General features: G+C 38.9%; 3 protein-coding genes across 3 annotated transcripts in view; all 3 read left to right on the forward strand.

Moving 5' to 3' along the window:
- Positions 1–21,926, forward strand: part of LOC131676198 (caspase-like) — a 93,151-nt gene that overhangs the window by 59,611 nt on the left and 11,614 nt on the right. The gene's annotated exons all lie outside the window — the stretch shown is intronic.
- The window catches only part of LOC131676155 (scoloptoxin SSD558), a 431,501-nt gene that overhangs the window by 24,406 nt on the left and 385,169 nt on the right, over positions 1–21,926 (forward strand). The window lies entirely within an intron of this gene.
- Positions 5,648–21,926, forward strand: part of LOC131676213 (allatostatins MIP) — an 83,574-nt gene continuing 67,295 nt past the window's right edge. Inside the window, exon 1 of the mRNA XM_058955338.1 lies at positions 5,648–5,963. The gene's annotated coding sequence lies outside the window, so the exon portion shown is untranslated. The remainder of the gene's footprint in view (positions 5,964–21,926) is intronic.

A 21,926-nucleotide genomic window follows, 5' to 3' on the forward strand; every position in this document is an offset into this window, starting at 1 on the left:
GTATATAAGAGAACGACTGTCATGAACCTGAAAAGAAACATGTCGACGCTGACACCTTGAAACAAACAAAAATACAATATTTCTAGACAAAATTTTCAATAGGACGTAAGTAACAATGAGAGATTCTCTTTGGGGTCTTTCTCTTCTGTTCATTACTCGGCCATTTTAGCATTTACTACTCTACTCTTTGCATAATATTCTAGTAAAAACCGTCGGCTTTCGATATGTACTGGAAAATTAGTGCAAAGTGTTGTAATGACGTCGTAATAAACGAAAGAGAAAGTAAACAAAGAGAGGCTCTCAATGTTACTTACGTCCTATTGAAAATTTTCTCTAGATTTAATTGGTTAACCAGCGTGAGTTCAATGTTACCAAACCATCTCCGGGAAACTGATGTGAGTTTGTTAATTTTGAAAAATGGCCACTTTTCCGGGGCCCTATTTTGGATTTTTTTTCATATTTTGGATTTTTTTCAGTCCCATATTGTAAAAACATTCATCGCGGAATTGTTTACAATCGAGATATGCTGCGTGATCGAACTCATCACCCTGTAATTCAGGAACCAGAACTCTCATCCACACAAAATTCAATTGCAGCCGATAGAAACGTTGTACCTTCCATTTAAAACAAAGTTTGTCAAAATCGGTTCAGAAAATTCCGAGAAACCGATGTGGACAAATCATAACAAATTTTTTTGACGTAGCACTACGTCTTTGTTTTCGATATGGGGGTGCACTTTGCAAATTCAACAAAAATGGTATGTAACGAAATGTGGTCCAATTTTAAACGCTTATAATTCAGCTGTCTCGCGGTAAATTTTCAATATTTTTGCGCATATTGCTCAGAAATACTTCTAAAAATAGATTCTAATAGATAAACCCAAAGATTTTTGATATCATGGCATTAAAAATTTAAATAATGTTCAACATAGTCAAAATACCACGGATTTGCACACAGAAGGCTGCGCTTCCCTAGTCTGGCACGACAGATTTATGTACCTAACACGCAACGCTTCTATGAATGACGTCATCATCGACTATTTAAAGAACAGATTTGGTCGGACAAGCTCAGTTGCCTGTTGAACGTCAGGCAGAGCAGAGCACTGTGTAGCGCTTCCACAGCCAATGTAGCAGACTGATAAGTCTGCTACACTGGCTGTGGAGGTACGCTGTGCAATGCAGTTCAACAGGCGACTGAGCTTGTCTGATCAAAATCAATGCTTTCTCCTGTGTTGTGCTCGTTTCAAGCACACAATTCATGTACTATCTCGAAAGCATTAATTCATATAAAACACGTGAACAAAATTGCTTGTACAGTCAACCCCCTGTGCAAACACGATTAACATAGCGTCGTGGTACTAGTTGTCGCTTTCGCTCCACCCATCATCACCAGCGTTGACTCATTTTGCTTGGTTGAAAATGGGCCGTACACGAATGGTGCGTATCTTCCATTCGTGTACGGATACGATGTACTGGCACAGCCTTTTGATTCAAGCACGGTACACCGTTCACTTGGGTTTATTGTTTCAGGCGAATGTGTAGGTATATCCGTGTTGCGTGTATGATAGAAATTTGAGCTTTCGTTGCGCGAAGCGAAAGCTTTCCTTTTTTCTTTGTGTTGTCATCTCCACGACAGGCTAAAGAGACGAAAACTTTCTTAGCAACAAATTCACGCGAATGGATGGTAAGTGTAACGAAGGTTTATTATTTACGTTTCATCAATTTATTGATTCCACGAGATTCATTTCCACTCAACCTATCCCACTTTGTTTCTAGTAATACATAGGTACTATAAAGCCTATTTATGAATGAATACACTGTTACTTAAAAATTGTTGCAAAAACGCATCTAAGTCCATCTATAAAATTATTCTCGATTCTTGTATATGCTTTGCTTCGATATATGATTAAGATCACTGCATTCGCTCCGTTTATATGTGTACTTTAGGAACATTACAGTAACGGCAAAATAAAATTATAAAGCTTGTTCTATACATGAACTGTGACTGTATTGTCTAAAACATGATTTTTAAGCATCGGTCTAGTTGTTTACCGCACACAATAGAAAACCTTTTAAAATTTTAAAGCAGTTCCAGATATTAGTTCGGTTTTCCATCGCAGTTTTCTGTCTGCTTTCTTTATTCGGATTCGATCGCCCATTATAAATAAAATGACCTGATGAGCAAGACGGTTTGATTCGCGAAGAGAGAAAAATATGTTTGATTAATTATTAATCCAAATGTAATAAGAAATGAAATATTTCACGTATTGCAGTCCTACGTCTACAATTCGTACAACCCAATAGGCCTGTCCCTTGTAGTTTTAACCATATTCTTCAACTTGTAACTCCGGAACCAGATGTCAGATCAAAATGAAATTCAATAGCAACCTATGGGAATATTATATATTTGAATCTTAGTCCGTAAAAATCGTAAATACATACATACATACATACATACATACATACATACATACATACACACAGACATGGGACACATTTATCTAAACAAACCTGGTAGTCTTATTTGTATTTTGTGAATCAAAGGTAATTCAGACTACAATCCAATCAGTGGCGTAGCCAAGGGGGGGTTTTGGGGGTTAAAACCCCCTCCAAACCAAAATATTTGAATTGAAGAAAAAAAGTTTGATGCTGACTAGTTTATTAAATATTCAAATAATAATTTTAGAAGTTTATTATCTGTTCATTACATTGAGAATCTAATGTTTTAAACGTTATGGGGACTTTTTCTAAATTGTGAGAATGGGATCTTGTAACTAATATTTTAGTGAGGATCCTATAGTTCATAAATCATGTAAATATCAAGCAAAATAGCTCAATAAAAACGCCTACATAGGAACTGATGAAAAATAGCGTTTTATGCTTGTCTCTAACAGGCCAGAATCGGTTTTTATGTGTATTTATATAAAGTGCCACTAGCTAAGATTGGTAATAAAAAAATTGAATTTTTTCACGTTTTTCGCTATTTATTATGTACATTTGGGTATCGAATTTAATGGCGCCAAGATTCCATAATTTGGAAACCCTCAGCTTTTTGAGGTTTAGTATTTAGCAGCATAATTTTGTTGATTAATTTATCCAGTTGGATGCATTACTAATTCCAATCAAATTTAGTTCGAGACATAGTGTCTTCAGCAAAGTTTTCAAGAATGTTTTTGCAAATAGCTTGGTTGAAGATATGAATGCAACCCGTATTTGTGCATTATAGGCCATATTGCACTACGAATTCCCTTACTAACGGTTATAGGCGGCAACAAAGAATTTGGGAGAACACCTTGTAGATGACGTTTACGATCCTAGTATGCAAAAGTGACTTCAACGCCTCTTTGGTCAAATTTAAATAAAAATAAAGCATGCTTTTACGCGCACCATGCAAGATTGTAAATTGATTTCCTGAAAAATATACTGGATGGCGTTTACGTCACCTTTGCATACAAGAGCAGTTCAGTAATGTGATTAATCGGTAATTAGTTGCAAAAATCCCGCCTAACACCATTTTTATAGATGGGACATACTGCTCCCTACATCCTATACTTCGGTGAAATCTCCTCCTTCCAGATCTTCAAAGGCATCCAGTGGAGTGCTCTAGCCAATTCCTCTACTCTGTGTTTGAGTAGCTCACAGGACAGTTGATCATTGCCAGCGGTTCAACCGTCCTATTTTTTCATGAATCTTAGGTAGATCCGGAATCTGTCGTCGACTGCGCGCGTCTCCAAGCTGATTCTTGCAATACTCTTGTCGTCTACTGCTTCGCTATTTAGGTGTTCATCATAATATACTTATCAATCGTGAGAATTTCTGCACATTATTTATAAAGTGTACAGACTATCCTGTGCGATAATCGGTTTATACAATGCCCCCGGTCTATCAGGATGTTTATGTCACCGATGACGAGCTTAACATTCCGCCATAGGCAGCTATCATAGACATGCTCCAGCTGCGCATAAAATGCATCTTTCTCGGCTTCGTGAGGTCAGTGCACATTGATAATGCTCTAGTTGATGAAAAGGCCTTTGATCCACACTACACACATCCATTCGCTGATCGTCTGCCACTTGATCACGCGTTGGCGTATTTTGCCCAGCTCTTGTGCCGTCGCTCGATCCCCCCATTTCCACACCTTCTGCACCGTCTATTAAAGCTCCTCCAATGCTACGATTTCGAAGTTGCGAGTTATAGCATGAGCTTGTTAGTGAAGTGGTGTTTTGGGCCACTCGTTGAACTTGACCTATCCTGTCTCGTAGTCCGCCACCCAACATAACTGACACATGCGACAGGTATTAAGTTCTGTCTACGGTAGGGTTATAGCGCCCATGCCCGTTCACACCATCCCATTTCGCTATTACTGCAGAACACGGTAGTACCCAGTCGATCGCGGCCTACAGATTAAATGTCATCAATAGACCCACCAACATTTTTGAAAAATCTAAGGTTTTCGTCAAAACCCCCTCCAAACCAAATTTCTGGCTACGCCACTGAATCCAATAGATAGCTAATCATAATAACAAGAATGCGTACTGGACTGTTATGTTTTAATTTTATTATGATAGTTTTTCCGCGAAATTATTAAATTTTTCGTATTTTTCGCAGTGTACTGTTAATAAATGTTAAATACTAAAAATATGATGAATATTAAAAACCAGAGTATGTTCTAATAAATTTAGAGACTAATTGTGGCATGCAAACTTCTCCAAATCTCAATATGCAAACGCACGAAGTAAACCATCAATAAAAATCTTATTACATCGGTTGCTTCCTACGGTCACGAAACCAGGATTATGCTGACAGAGGCCCAACACATCTTTATTGTTTCCGAATGGAAGATGTTACGAACTGTCTGCGGCGAAAGTATATCCACACTTGAAACATGTGGAAACGGCGTATAAATTATGAATTGCAACAGCTGTTTTGTAGATCAGCCAGCCATCGTCAGCCATGCTCGTCGTACCATGAGTGACTGGCGACGAACAGTTATGAACCGATGTAACTGAAAATGCATCTTTTATACAGTAAAAATCGAGTTATAAAAGTCCAATTATCCTGTCTTTTGTGCACTATTTCCAAAAAATCTGTTACTAAGAAAAATAACTAATTGGAAAGAACGCAGTAGGCGAACCGCAAAAGAAGGTCTCCGCTCGCAATAAAAAGTTGCGCGCACGAGATCCAACGGACAAACAATAATATTTGTTTTTATTTTTATTTTTACATATTGTAAACACATAAAAGATCCACGGCTCCGTTAAGCTACCGCTATGAGCCGTGTCAAATAAACGAAACAAAAAAAAACTTATTGGAAACCAAGTTCAATTTTGTTATATTTTCACTAACCATTTCTCAATATGCACCACTCATTTTTGTTAAAAAAAAATAAATTTTGCGTTTCATGCACTGCTAGAAAGAGAGATAGCTGAACGCATTTCATTAATATTTTCTGTGACAAGATTCTTCACAAAAGCTTGTAGGGTATACGCAACGATTGTACAAATAGCAATAAATCGTCAATCTGGCATAGGGCGGCAATCCTAGCAGTACTTCTCGATTCGTTTTTTCCCGATCCCCCCGCCGGCACTGACAGACTTGCGCGGTTTTTTCATCTTTTGTAACACTCTATATAAAGTCGTCAAAACACTGTCTCCGGTTACAGTAGTAAAGTTTCCGGTTGCAGAAGAAGTCGTCCACAAGGAGAACAGTGAGAACGCATACTCGCACTTCTGGTGCTTTCCGTAATTTCCGTTGTTGGCAGAGCTAGGAGAATTGCAGCTTAATTCGCTGCCTTGGTCAGAGAGCAAACCTATCCTGACTGTGAAGTGTGTGTATTCTAACTGTAACCATTAGCTTTAGTGACGGCCGGTGTGTGCGGTTAGACAATAACTGACCGGAAAGAACGTCAATAGTGCAGTTTTAATTCAATATCCACGACAGACAGCTCTTCGATTCGGCTGAAAGGTTTGTACGCAATCCGTTTCCATCATATCCTGTTCGAGTGCTTGTTTGATCACATGGTTGACATCACGTCAAACTACGAGCACTGCAGTTTGGTGAGGGGATATAATGATGATTATGTATCGTGATTTGATTGAATGGGCAAATGCTAGGACACGAACCTCGTCTTTGAGTAATGAGCGTCTATTAATACAACACATACAGTTCAGCACGATCCCTTTTGAATTAGTTGGAATAGAAGTCCTCTATGGGCGGATGACCTCTGTGCCCGGACACTAGTGATTTTTCAAAAACAAGAAGTGCTAGTAAGATTTGCGTATACTCGTAATAAGAATAAACAAGATTTAGTGCAGTTTTGATTATTTCTTTTTTATATTAGGGATTTGGTTTCGTGATTAGAAATAAGAGATTTTTTGTCTACTACGTTAAGCAAAGGGAAAGCAAGTGTATGGTATAACGTGATGTGAAGCCCAAATTTTCGCGCCATTTTTTAGGCCGCATTTTTCGCGCATAATATAAAACTTTGGGACAGCTTCTGTATTCTAATCATAAACGAGTGGACACTAATTTGTAGAATCAAAATTCAGCACGAATGTGGAGGAATGATTGCTACAAAATAATACAATGATTCTTTCCCTTGCTCTTTATATGAGCGATCGAAAATAAAAATCGAAACAACAGAACATGCTTCGCAAATCCCAGTTTTAATTGTAATAGCGTGTGAAAATCGGATACAAGCTTCAAGCGCAAAAATCGGATTAAGGTTCTCCGATGTAAGAATCGATTAAAAAACCTTCAAATCAAAAACCACACAAAATATAGTAGGATCTTTCAAAGTATTTTTTATCAAACTTTTATTCTTGTAAAAAATTGTATTGTACGATACATGAATTGTTTTATGCGCACGAATTATTTTTTTCCAATCGTTTTCAATATTGGAAGTTCGTCTTTGCCGACTTTTTCACCAAAGTTTTATTATTTTTCAAACGATTCTCATATTGAGGGATTTTTACGTTAGAAATGTTCGACTTCTACATTTTTAATATAATAAAAGCAGGGTTAACAAATCATGTTCTGTTTTTGCAGCTTTTATTTTCAGTCACTCATTTATCACGAAGACTTCAGTTGAAGAAAACTGAGAAATAAAAGTATGTTTGATTAACTGTTTTGCAATGAAAGAAAATGAGCACACATTTCAAACACTGCAATATTTTCGAGCGTCGGTTCTGATAAGTTTTATTTCTGCTATAATGCAAATTTATAATGAAAATATTAGTCTGAAGAAATATATTTTTTTTCTAATCGTACAACGATATCTTGTCCACTATCCCTTCTGGAATTCCGCCGTAGAATATGGCATGAATACCTTATCTGGATTTATTTTGGTTGGAGTTTTGGTGAGGCTTTTGGTTCAAGACATGACAAATCCACGTGAAATGCCTCATAGATGCTTTCTTGCAAATAAGGCTCGTGACGCGTGTCTCATATCGAAGCTCACAGCTGTGCTGTCATAGTTACTCCGACTATTGGTACACGTAGACAACTGCCGTATATCGAGTCACCATTTTCTGATGATTTCAATAGTGCTATATCATATTACAGCAGAAATAAATTTACGCCCATTATGGGCAATGTTGCAGATGCACATCATTTGGGCCAGCTCAGACATCAATCTGCCTCTGACCTGATGGAGCACACAAATAGCTCAAATCTACATATTCTGATTGTAGGAAACCGACCAACTTTTGCGAGGTCTGGGGGAAAGAAGGTGTCTGATATAACGCTTTACTCTGAAAGAGTTCCGCTTAATTATTTTTTTATTTATTTCTTATCTTCGGTATACACCGTACAGACACATTTTAAAACTATATATTTCTTATTAATAACTTGTATCTATGCTTGGAAACGTTAAAATCATACACTGAAGAAGCTTCGTTAAATCTGCGGCAACATCTTTCCAGTGGATTATTTTGTCCATATGAAGTACGGTGTCTAGGGATCCACAACAGAGTGGGGTTACGAAGAACACGAGGAGGCGCATACAAATTAACGCCCGAGAGAAGATCGGGACTGTCGATATTACCTGACAGCAAGTCGAAAACAAAAACTCTTTGCAGGAAGATACGGCGAGTCGCCAGAGTCTGCAGACCGAGTAGCATACATCTATCGGCATAAGGAGGCAACACAACTGGATCATTCCATGGAAGTCGAATCCTGAGGGCGAATCGCACAAAACATCTTTGTATACGTTCTAGTCGGTCAATTTGAACGGCATGGTATTGTGCCCACACTTGCACAGCATACTCCAGAACACTTCTGCTCAGGGTACAGTAAAGTGCTGTTAGTGCGTAGAAATCATCGAAGTCCGCCGTGTTCCGCTTTAAGAAGCCCAGCATTCCGAAAGCCTTAGCAGTTGTCGCGGTGATATTGTCGGAAAAGCTCAACATCCTATCGGAGAGCACTCCCAAGTTACGGATCGAGTCGATGCTTTCAATTGTTCTTCCTTTTAGGCTGTATTCATAATGTGCTGGAGTAAGCAAGCGTCCGAAACTGATTACTTTGCATTGATTAACGTTGACTTCCATTCCGTTTAGCGTGCACCATCCTTGAATAGTACAGATATCTTCTTGAAGCACTACGACGTCAAGTGCCGAAGCGATAGTTTCGCATGAACGGGGAAATTGGCTGGTTTCAAATGAATTTGAACCATCAGATCATAAATATATTTCAATCATCTTGATGGCATCCTGAATGTGGTGAAATAAGGTAATCCCAAATCTACAAACTGGGACCTCTTTGTGGAAATTTCATGGATGTTTTCCAACATCTAGTCAACTAGACGACTTGAATGACTTCGTGGATACGATAAACTCGTTCTTAGTAGCATCCTACGAAGAAGCTTGTCCGCTTCGTATAGTTCATTCGAGTAGAGTAGCCCCCTAGTGGAGGGCTGTGCTTCAAAGTATAAAAAAATCTCTCAAATTGTCTCTTCGACACACGCTTTCTAGGTATCGATTCGGAGCTGGGCAATATTCACAGAACTCATTTTGGTGATTCGAACTCGAGGGCGTTAGCAAGCTTATTGGTTACCATTGAATCGACCAAGTGGGCTATTGACCGCTTTACTCCATACAAATCGTCTGGATTCGATGTTCTCGATGTTCTCATACATGCTATGAAAAGATAATGCTTATCAGTCTTGCTACCGGATATACCCCGAAAGCATGGCGAGAAATATCTGTTAGATTTATTCCCAAAGGTGATCGTTTAACGTTTGCAAAACGTTCAGAAACTCTAGCGAAAGCATCTACCTTTATCTCGGGTTGGTCAAAATGCGATGCTAAGTAACCGGAAGTTGCGGTTGTCCTCAAGGTGGCGTTCTGTCACCGTTGCTATGGAACCCGGTTGCCGACGGCTTTTTGAGGAAACTCAATGAACTTAGATTTTTGCTGACGATTTGCTCCGACAGTCAGGCTACAATCAAAGCCCTTAGCTCGGAAAAATTACGGTCCAAGCTAGTGATTACGTGCCAACTAGAAGATCTATGGCGCCTGAACATTCCGGTATTACTGGTAATAAATTGGCCGACGAATTGGCAAGAACAGGCACAAAGATTGATATTACCGCCGGAGTCCCGCAGGACTCAATCCCAGGCCCGGTATTATGGAACCTCATGTATAACGGGGTTCTGAGGCTTTGCCGACGACGTAACCTTGGAGGTCTACGGTAAGTCAATCCCCGAGGTAGAACTAACCGCAGAACACGCGATCAACACGGAATGGATGAGCGCGAGAGGCCTGGAGCTCGCTCAGCACAAGACGGAGGTGGTTATTGTCAACAACCGCAAGTCGGCACAACATGCAGTTATCCATGTGAGAGAAGTCGTGATCACTTCACAGCGGAGTCTGAAGTCTTTCGGAGTCATCATAGATGACAAGCTGACCTTCGCAGCCATGTCGACTATACGTGCAAGAGAGCTTCGACTGCTGTTGCGGCATCATCGAGGATGATGTCCAACAGCTCAGAGGTGTGCGCCAGTAGACGTAGTAGACCTGCAGAAACTGGAGAGCACCTACCGCGTAATGTGCCTCAGAGTGATATCTGCTTACCGCACGGTATCACACGATGCATCCTGTGTGATAGCGAGCATGATGCCAGTTGGGCTGGTCATCCGGGAAGATGAGGAGTGCTTTGAGCTGCGTAGCACTAGAGGAGCCCGCGAGCGGGTGGCTTCAGTCGCCAGATGACAGCGAGAGTGGGATAACTCCTCGAAAGGTAGGTGGACCCACCGGCTGATACCTAACATATCCAGCTGGGTGGGTAGACCTCATGGGGAAGTCCACTTCCATCTGACACAATTCCTGTCAGGCCATGGCAGCTTCCAACAGTACCTCCATAGGGCTGCCCAGCACATACTGTTCGTATGTCCTCGCTTCGACGTCGAAAGGAGAGCAATGCTTGACGTCTGTGGCTGATACCCTTTTTCAGCGGATGTGTTAAGCGGTGGAGAAGTAGAACGCAGCCTCGACTGCAACCACCCAGATTGCCTGCAGGCTACAGAGAATCTACTAAGACTAACTAGTGATTGGTTAGTTGGAGCGGAAAGGGCCGAGCGCGAAAAAGTGAGTAAATGGTCTGTTCATGCTGAGGCAGGTTTGGCGCAGCGACTGGCAACCGCGTAAGGGGTAAACCCAGCCACCCCGAAGTAAGGCAGAAGAGTGAGTGAATAGGCGTATATATGGACTGCCTCATGCTAGGATGGGAGTGTCGTAGCTTAGTATGTTGGGACTTCGCTATTGATACCTCGTGGCGTGGCAGAGGAGTTAAGGGTAAGCATTAGACTGGTTCAATTTTTGACTTCTAGCTCCACCAGGCTCTACTGATTCCTTTTATGGTCCTTAGTAATTGTGCAAATTTTGGTACCAATCGGTTACGTCTACGGACCCTCCAAAAATTTCAAAGTTTATATGGAAATTAGTATGGAAAATCAATCAAAATTAAAAATAAATTCTTAAAAAATCATCTCCCCAATCAATTCATGAGAACACTATATATTTCTAAAGGTATTTTTCTACTGAACACATTCGTGGAACATTGTAAGTTTGTAAAAAAATCGCTGACAAAAGTTATTAAATAAAGAAGTAGCATGACTTCAAAACAAGTTGATTTTATTATTAATCATAGCAACCTTGTCACCAAAGATACTCTGAAATGAAAGGTTAAAGCCCTAATAGTTAGTTTTTGCTACGAATTTAAGGACTAAATCGAATGTTACAGCTGTTCACAAACATTTTTGTTTGTAAACAAAATGGGCATGAATTTAAAAAAAATGAAATAAAATAAATACAATTATATTGAATTAAACGTCCAAATTATAGTACTAGAGGTACAGAAAAATATACTATATTAGACTTCAATGAAGTTCATGTGAATTCGTTCCACAGCAGTCGTAGCGTTCGGTCATATACTAGTGATAGTGCTCTGAAGGTTCTCTGAACTCATCGAACAAAAGCTAAGTATCACCGTTTTCCTTTGTTATCGATTTCTTTGCATTACCGAGCTTGGTTGGCGTGTGTGGTGTGGCTACTATAGCCACTGAGGATGACCTCATTTCTCGGATTCTCGTAGATACACAGAATCAGATCATGGACACTAGTCCAGGAAATTCCAACGAAGACAACTTTTCAAGTTCCTCTAAAAATATCTCTGAGCTCCGTGATTGAGGAGGTAGAACAAGATGGCGAATCCATTTCACAGCGTATAAAAGAATGTCCTATGTCCGCTTGTGGACCGTTCAAAATTTATTTCCGACCGATCGGGAAGCCCCTGAATGTTATTCAAATCTCGAAAGAATTATCGCGTCAGTATTCCTCAATCACGGAAATCAAGAAACTGGAGAAAAATAAATTACGGGTCATCGCAAATTGCAGAAAAGAAGCTAACAAGATCGTTAGCAACGCGCTATTTCGTTTAGAATATCATGTGTATATTCCGTGTAGAGAAGTGGAAATAGATGGAATGATTTCTGAAATGGACCTAGATTTAACTGAACTAAAGTTGTCAGGCGTCGGGAAATTCCGCGATCCTAAAATTGCCTCGGTACCTATTCTCGAATGCAAACGATTGAAAAGGGCAACGTTGATCGAAGAACCGAAAAAATATTCCTCAACGGCGTCGGTTAGAATAACTTTTGCCGGCAACGTTCTCCCAGATTTTGTCGAATTCGAACGCGTGCTTTTCCCTGTACGCCTATTCATTCCCAGCGTGATGTATTGTCAGAGATGTAAGCAGTTTGGCCACACTAACAAATTTTGTTCCAGCAGAGTTAAGTGTGGTAAATGTGGCCAACAGCACGAGGAAGCCATGTGTTCCTCTACCGATCCAAGCACTTGCATTCATTGCAAACAACAGCACTCTCACATTCAAATCTGTACCGTCTACCAAGAACGATCCCTTCGCCTCAAACGATCGATCATCGATCAAGCTCGGAAATCGTATGAGCTATTGTCTGATTCGTCCCAAATGCAACATGTCTCTCCCAACCAATTTGATATTCTTTCGGATTTAAACGATAATGATGAAAACGAAGAGACCGATAAATCTCCATTTTTGAAAGCTGGTTTCAAGAGAAAACAACCTCTCTCACCGAAAGTACGAAGAAAAGAATCCAAAATAAATTGCTTCGTTAACCCTATTCCTAGTACATCTAAGACAGACCCTCGTGACCCGACATCTAAACTGAATGCTTCCAACAATCGCTCGACGGAGTATGATCGAAACTTTCCACCGTTACTCAGTAAGTCGGTTAAACACGATGAAAAGAAACAGTCAACTGCGCTTTTCCCATTATCAACAATATTCAAGTGGATTCTCGAAGTTCTTTCCGTACCAGAATCTACCAAGGAATCCATACTTGGAATGTACCCCCTAATAAAATCTTTTGTTCAACTGATTATCGGAAAATGGCCCTCGTTAAGTTCTGTGATTGCTATAGATGACTAACGTTGCTAATATAATTCAGTGGAACTGTCGAAGTCTGTTGCCCAAATTAGACTCTTTTCGTGCCTTACTTCAGAAATTTAGTTGTGATATCTTTACTTTGTCAGAAACGTGGTTGTCGGATGAACAGGAATGTCGTATACCGTATTACAATATCGTGAGAAAAGATCGTGCTGATGGGTATGGAGGGGTTTTGATAGGAATTAAATCGGATATGAATTTCAAAAAAACTGATTTGCCGTCGTTATCATCAGGAATAGAAGCAGTTGCATGCTTGTGTTACTTCACTAGTTTAAAGATCTCTATAATATCAGTTTACCTACCGCCAAATATGAACATTGATTGGGAGGAATTCAAAAAGTTAATCGCTTGTACACCACAGCCAAGATTGATTCTGGGTGACTTCAACTCACGTGGCACAGTCTGGGGAGAAAACTACGACGATTCACGCGCTTCGTCGATATATGATATTTGCGATGAATATAACTTATCAGTCCTGAACACAGGAGAAATTACTCGCATTGCACGCTCTCCGAAGAGAGAAAGCAGAATTGATCTCTCATTATCTTCTTCCTCCTTGATGTTACGGTGTGGATGGGAAACAATTGATGACCCGCACGGTAGTGATCATTTACCCATACTAGTGTCAATTAAATTAGACGCAGCTCTTCGCCCAAAACAAGCAGTACAATATGACTATACAAAAAATATCGATTGGAAATTGTATAGCACATTGATTCAAATTTCATTGGAAAATTCTCCGTATTTTACTAATGCGTTAGAAGAATATGACTATCTTTTAACATAACATGACACAAGCGGCAACCGAAGCTCAAACATCACATCCACCGAAAAACGGAATATATAATAAACAAAAGGTAACTGCCTGGTGGGATAACGAGTGCCTGCCGTATATAACGAACGGTCCAATGCGTACAAAGAATTTCGAACATTTGGGAGAATCGAGAGCCTAATACATTATGACGAATTAGATAAAAAATGTAAGAATTTATTTCGATCAAAAAAGTGGGATACTGGAGAAAACGAGTGCTTTCACTTTCTAAAGATACCTCTATGTCTAGTTTGTGGAAAATGGCCAAATCGATGAGGAATCAATCCTATTCTAATGAAGATAAGGAAATGTCGAATGAATGGATATTTCAATTCGCAGAAAGGATATGTCCCGATTTTGTGTCTCCAGAAAATCCTAAATTCACAACTCACGATCATTTCAATTCTATAGCTGAGCCGTTCACAATGATAGAATTTTCATTTGCATTACTATCTTTCAATAATTCTTCTCCGGGTTTGGATAATATCAAATACGATCTATTAAAAAATCTTCCTAACGCAGCCAAACAAAGACTACTTGATCTATTCAATTATTTTATTCGTAATAATATGTACCCTACCGCCTGGAAAGAGGTCAAAGTGGTTACCATCCTCAAACCTGGAAAATCCCCATCAGCCCAAGAGTCATATCGTCCCATTTCCCTACTGTCATGTGTTAGAAAGTTACTGGAAAAGATGATCTTTTACCGACTAGAGAGATGGGCAGAATGCAATGATATGTTGTCAAATACACAGTATGGTTTTCGGAAGGGCCGAAGTACAAATGATTGCTTAGCACTACTCTCATCTGACATCCAACACGCATTTACGAATAAAGCCGATATTCCAGCAGTGTTTCTGGATGTGAAGGGCGCCTACGATTCAGTCCTGATCAATGTACTCTGCGAACGCATAAATAAAATGGGAGTTCCAGCGAATATTTGCAGCTTCTTGTATGGTTTATGTTCGGAGAAAACTATGCATTTCCACCACAACAACGTGCTGAAAACAACGCGGCGGAGTAGTTTGGGACTAGCGCAAGGTTCTTGTCTAAGTCCATTGTTGTACAATCTCTACATAAATGATATTGACAGCTGCCTTGAAGATGATTGCGTTCTTATACAATATGCCGATGATGCTGTCGTGTACACCTCAGGAAGAAGTATAAATCCTATGCAGACGTCACTCCAAAAAACCTTAGATAACCTTCAACTTTGGGCAAGTTTGAATGGGCTTACTTTTTCTAGTAAGAAAACTGAAATTGTGATATTTTCGCGAAAGCGGACTGAGCCTAAAATCGAGTTGAAGCTAAGTGTTTGCGTTATTAAACAATCGAGTACTTTCTGTTATCTGGGTCTTTGGTTCGATAGAAAATGTTTATGGAAAACCCATATAAGTTACTTGATTGAGAAATGTTCGAAAAGGGTAAACTTTATGCGATGTATAACAGGTAATTGGTGGGGAGCACATCCGAAAGACTTATTGCTGCTATACAAGTCAACAGTTCGCTCTGTGCTAGAATACGGATGTTTTTGTTTCCAGTCAGCTGCTAAAATATATATTTTAAAACTAGAACGAATTCAATATAGGTGCTTACGACTAGTGCTTGGCTGTATACGATCCACCCCTACAATGGCCCTCGAAGTTATGTGGGGAGTCATGCCATTAGGACTTCGATTTGTTGAGCTCTCATATAAATTCCTTATCAGATGCGAATCTTACAACAAACAAGTTATCGAAAACTTTGAAAAAAATTCAATTCCAATCCTACTTCAAAATTTGTATCGGTCTATATTGCGTTCATAAGTGAAGACATAAATCCAGATCCACAAGAAAACTTCTACGCGATACCTATCAAAACTCACACTTATACCCCAACGATAGACGCGTCTATGATTGCCGAGATCAAAGATGTCCCCGAAAGTCTATTACCGCTAATTGTTCCGAATGTATTTACTCTCAAATTTGGAGAAGTAGATCACGACCACAGATTTTTCACTGATGGATCAGTTATGAACGATTCTACCGGTTTCGGTGTGTACCACCAAAGCTTCCAAATCAGTCGTCAACTTCAGTCTCCTTGTTCGGTATATAATGCGGAATTAGCCGCAATTTTACATGCTCTGGAATTAATGCAATCCCTACCGTCAGGTAACTATTATATATTTTCAGACAGCCTTAGCTCTCTGAATGCACCAAAATCGCCTTTCATCAAAAAGGGATCATCGATGTTCATACTGCAAATTAAGAACTTGTTGATGATGCGCGAATCTCAAAATTATATGGTTTCATTGGTTTGGATTCCTTCGCATTGCAATATTACAGGCAATGAAGAAGCAGATTCGTTAGCCAAGATTGGCTGTGTATGCGGCAACATGTATGATAGAACTCTGCAAAGTGGCGATTTCGTGAAACTTGCTAGGCGCCTGGCAATGAGGGATTGGCAGCGAAAATGGAATAACGCGACAACAGGCAGATGGTGTTACTCCGTAATGCCAACAGTGTCAAAATCAGCATGGTTCAAAAACCTCGACTTCAAAAGAGATTTCGTAGTCACTGTTAGCCGCTTAATGGCTAATCATAATACTCTTAACAGTCACCTCTTCAGAATTCAAGCAGTTGGAACTAACATGTGACAATGCAACGCTGATTACCAACACGTAGATCACGTTTTATGGATTTGTAAAGAATACAACGATAAGCGGCGCATATTACTGAAAAAACTAAAGACCCTCGATAAAACTCCGTCGACTCCTATACGCGATAATTTAGGGTGCAAAGATTTCGATTACCTCAAAGAAATATGTCGTTTTTTCAAAACTATTGATCTAAAAATATAACATTTTTCGGCAGGTCACACCAAACCAGCTAAACAGATGATATGATGCCGTCGATTGATATGCTGCGATGATATACAAAATATTCCATAAATTGAATTAAGTTAGTTAAGACCAATAGATACTAGACTCAAACCTGTAAAATTTAGCTCCGTATTGTAACGATTGTACTAATGAGCCGAATAATAAATGCATAGGAAAAAAATGAAGTTCATGTGTTGACGGTCCTCCGATCAAAATGAATCTACGAAATTAACAGACAGAAAATAAAACGAAAATAACAAAAAAGTGTTGACTTGTGTTAACATTTCATTATGATATTCAGACCATTCGCGATCAAAGTAGATATTAAAATTAGTAACTTCGCACACCATAATCATCAAATAAACACTAATAAAAGTATTAGTATCAAAATATAGAGAACTTTGGCCACAACTAACTGCTTCCGAATTTTGGGAGGAAATTTCAACATTTCTATCAATATGGATACCAAATTTCTCACCGTCGAGATCGGTAATTTTAAATCGTTGTTATGTAGATTGTACGGTTCAGGAAACAGGCTTCAGAAAGCGTAGGTTTCGATTTATGGATACAAGATAAGAAAGCCAAGAATTGTTAAATTTTACTATGATGCGAAAGCAGACATCCAAGATTCTGAGACTACAGATCTTGGTGTGAAAGATTTTGCAATGTGTTTCCATACTTCAAATTCACCATTAAATTAATGGTGTTGTAGAAATCAACGGTTAATGTCATAATAAGCAGATACAATAAATTCCACATTATATTGATAATTCGTCGTATTTTCAACTATAAGAATTTTATTGGAATCAACATGTTTATCGCTTATATTATGCACAGTTCAACACTGGAGCGTCACGGCGCACAGTGCACGAAAGGTGGACTTAACCTCGGAAAAAATAAAGTTTTGGTCATATTATATTTTTGTTGTTCTAACATTGAATTAACATGGAATAAATTCAGAAGAATGTATTACGTATTAAACTTTTTATGACATTTCAAAGCTCAAGGTGTAGGATGTCTCCAGAACAAATACATATAGAGAATGATTACTGATATTAATTAGTTGACTCAGGTTATCTATAAGCACATGCAACTGTTGGATGAAAAAAATTCGAATAACCCATAAGAGCCATAACCCACAAAGAGCTACATTGCCATGCTTCGTTGATTCCGAAATCTTCGGAGGCGAAACCAATAACCAGAATCTCATCAAATTGTGGTGTAATAGAATATTGCAATTTTCCTAGTAGTTTTTCATGCATTTTGGACCTCAATCATAGGTCTTTTACTGAAAAATTTTGCTGTACATCGATAATTTTCCATTATCTGTGGTAAATTTTGCTCAGTATTTTAGGTGAAATAAAAAACCGTTTTTAATATTTTTTCTACACAGAGAATGTACAATCAATGATTGTTCAATCATTTTCCATATTATTACATACCTAACATTTGAACAATGTTTTCCTTAATTTTCATTCCAAATTTTGAAAATTGTGCGAGTGACAGTGAATTTCCGGAGGCATCTCGAAAAAATGCGGTGCGCATAATAACTATAAAGTTCTGATGTTAACTGCATGTGTTGTCCACATTTTGCTCTCTCTGTTGAATTTGCGCCTGTTTTGCCGCGACACCCACTTTGTGTTCAGAACGAGTTATACATTCACCCAGAGCCGGCGGAATACGTGGGTAGTATGGGTAGTACTACCCACTCGAAAATTACCGAGGGGAATTACCCACATGAAAGTTTGAAACAAACCACAAGCTGAAATTAATCACGTAGTGTCTACCGCACAAAATGCATGCGTCTGAAACGTCGATGTGCAACAATTTCATATTAAACTTGCAGTATTTTGACAAACAGAAAATTACTGTCCGGACATCATAAACCGGATCGTTGACTGGCCTCCTTGGATCCGCCGGGAGCTCTTGGGATCAGATTTTTGGATAGCTCTTAGCATGTCAACCAAAAGAGAAAAGATAACTAAATTCAGATATCTATCGGAGGTTTAAAGAGTATGAGAGACATACAGGATCGGATAACTGGCGCTAGAACACTAGGCGCATGAACAGACAACATGTTTAATGTTGCAATAACCGCCACCACAAGCGCAGAGTCCGTTCTCCCAGACTCCAATACTCCGAAGATGCACATTCAACGTACCATCATTGGACATGACCCGATAATCACCCAAAAGAATTCACTACCTTCATCCATCCTCTTTAACCAAAATACCTTTCGGATTCCAAAACTTTCATTGCCGAAATTCGATAAATTTTCAAGCATCCTCTGACAAGATATACTGAAAAATTCGTTGAAGCTACGCGATCTTTCATAAATAAATCCTTCTAATGCCTAAGTGTCCGCCTACTCATTATCCGGAATGAAGCAATGTGAAGGAACTCAAACTAATATTTGTATCTAGTAATCTGGTACGATTTTTCGTTTTGTCTGAATCAAGCCAGTCAAAACAGTGTACGCTTCCACCGGAGGAATTTCTTGTTTTGATTCGATTGTTTCGGATACAGTGGACGCGTAACTCTTTGAATCAATGGGCAATGATAAATCTAACGCGCTAGGGCGAGCTGGTGGAGTTGTCGTTCATGTCATTTCCATCGTAGTCAAGATGGTCATATTGAAATTGTCGCGAATATCATACATTTAGATAGATCGGTTATCATCGTGAAGACAAACCCATGGCATACCTTTGAGGTTGAAGTCACCTAGAACCAGGTGAGGTGTGATGAGTATGGAAACAATACCAATAAGTCTTTGCCTTTGATTCGGATTTGACAAGCGACAACTTCAATACCTAGTACCGAACAAAGGCTAATCCGATTGAAATAATAGCTAATTTTGATCCCTGAAACGCTCCTACATAGTGTTTTTGCGGCTCTGACGAATAATGTTGAAATTATGGAAGATCTACGTCGAAAGTTAATTAGGATTTCTATAATGTAAATACATTGTGTAAAACGATGCTGGGTCATTACACCGAAGGCCGTAAGGCCGAAGGTCATTCGGCCGAAGGGCATTAGGCCGAATGGTCATTAGGCCGAATGGTCATTATGCCGAATGGTCATTAGGCCGAATGCAAAAGGCTGAATGGCCATTAGAACAAATAAACCAAAGAGAGTGATAGATGAAATGGTTGGAACGGAAAAGAATGATCAGTTTTCAATGAAGGGTGTTTTATTTAGATTTTTTTTAACTTAAAATTATAGCGTTTAGCATATTTACACCCCATTTTTCGCTACTGATTTATTGACTGCATGGAATAAAAATAAAATGGACGCCTAATGTGGCTACGCCACATCGCTTCAATCCGCGTGATGTCCGACATCGCTACAGCTCCGTCGGACTTAAACTAATTGATGGCCCATATGTTTGAAAATTCCGGGCAAACGAGTAGGTCACAAGTTCGCTTGCGAGGGGCCGCCGCTTCCGACGGCGGGTTGGAACTGCAACTTAGTGGCATGTACTATGACAACTTCTAGAATAAATTATTCGCTTTAATTATCGTAATCGAATTAAAGATATTGAACTTTAGTAAATGTTGTATACAATGTTTCATGAATGTGAATTGTCATCTAGGTCAACTTCCGTAATTTGACTAGCAGGTAGAGATAGTGGAAGAGGGTGAGACAAAATGGTAGAGAAGGAATATGAAAGAAGAAAATTGGATTGTTTCCATTACACAAGACTTTATAATGCATTATTAATTGTCATAGGACAGATTATTTTAATTACAGACAGATTTTATGTGCTTAGCATCCTTCCGCTTAAAGGCCGGACATTGTTGCCAATGTAATGTAAAAAATGAATTATAATAGCACCTAACGTGGTTACCCAGCATAGCTTCAATCCGTGTGCTCGGACCTCAAATGAAAAAAAAATATTTATGATATTCAGACAATGAAAACAATACGAGATTCAATCGAGATACGAAAATTTAGCTCATACCGAGAAGCTCCGAATGCTGTACGGGATAAGCTTCGGATCCCTTTTTCGGATCCCTTTCCCTCCTCTCTATTAAGCACCCGACCTAAAGTCCATTCGGCCCAATGATCATTCGGTCGAATGACCTTCGGCCTTACGGCCTTCGGCCTAATGGACGGACCCTGTGTAAAACTTAGGAAAATAACTGGAGTGACGCACTCACTTCAGTTTTGTAACAGCACCCATCAAGGGACACTTTCAGGCGTTTACGAGGAATATCAGGAGAGGAAATGATTCTCCTGCTTCGAAAATTTATAGGCACATTACAAGTTGTTCTCTTAATGGGATTGTTAGAATCTCGCTCTTTAGTGAGCGTAGAAATTGGTCGTGGCCGGTGGCATTTCTTCTCGAAGTGGTTCTCAAAAAAATGCTTCAATGTTTCCCCATCTAATTTATATGTGGGATATGTTAAGATACATATCTTTCCAGAAGAACCTTCGGTATATCTCTTACGACTTAGAAGTTATTGGGTAATTTTTGGTTAAATTAGCAGAAGTTTTAAAAGTAATACCTTTCGAATGGGCAAAGACGGGCAGCCCATTTGAAATTTGAAATGCTACATCAACACTATAAGACTCAATAGAGTTCACTTGTCTCTTGTTGTCTCCAGTAGAGTTATAGATGATTTAAAAAAAAATTAAGATAAACTACGAAAATACACGAGATAAAAAAAATGTGTTAATAAAAATTGTGTTCGTCAAAGTAAATAACTTTAAAGTAAGTCAAAGTGAAATAACTTCGTAGAATATATGAAGAATGATAATTGAAAAGATTTAAAAAAATATTTTTGAGGGTCATCCAAATATGACTTCCTAAGCATATAAAGATGAAACCTCATGTATTCAGCAAAGATATTTGTGAAAGCAATCTCTATAACTTTTCCAAAAATGTTAGCTTATTTCTTTTACCAAACAAAAGTTGAAAAATCTTACTTATATGAGAATTAATCACGAAAATCATAGCAGTAAATCACAAAGCTTGCTATTTTCGATTAATACATTATTGACGTAAACTCAGCCGGTTCCAAATTTGCAACTAATCAACATTTGAAACATTTATGTTTAAAAAAATGCCGAATAACTTTAAAAATACATGAGATAAACCATTGTTGTAATATGGAAAGTTGATCATTTTGGTAATTCAAACCCTGAACATTAGGGCATTGCAAAAAATTTTTTTTTTAATTCTCGAAGGCCCCCATCTCATATTGTGACAAATGTCAAAGTAAGCTCAGATGCCAAATTTCACATCATTTGGACAATTTTAGACCCCCGCCCC

This window comes from Topomyia yanbarensis, chromosome 1 (assembly GCF_030247195.1).
Source record: "Topomyia yanbarensis strain Yona2022 chromosome 1, ASM3024719v1, whole genome shotgun sequence".
Classification (NCBI taxonomy): Eukaryota; Metazoa; Arthropoda; class Insecta; order Diptera; family Culicidae; genus Topomyia; species Topomyia yanbarensis.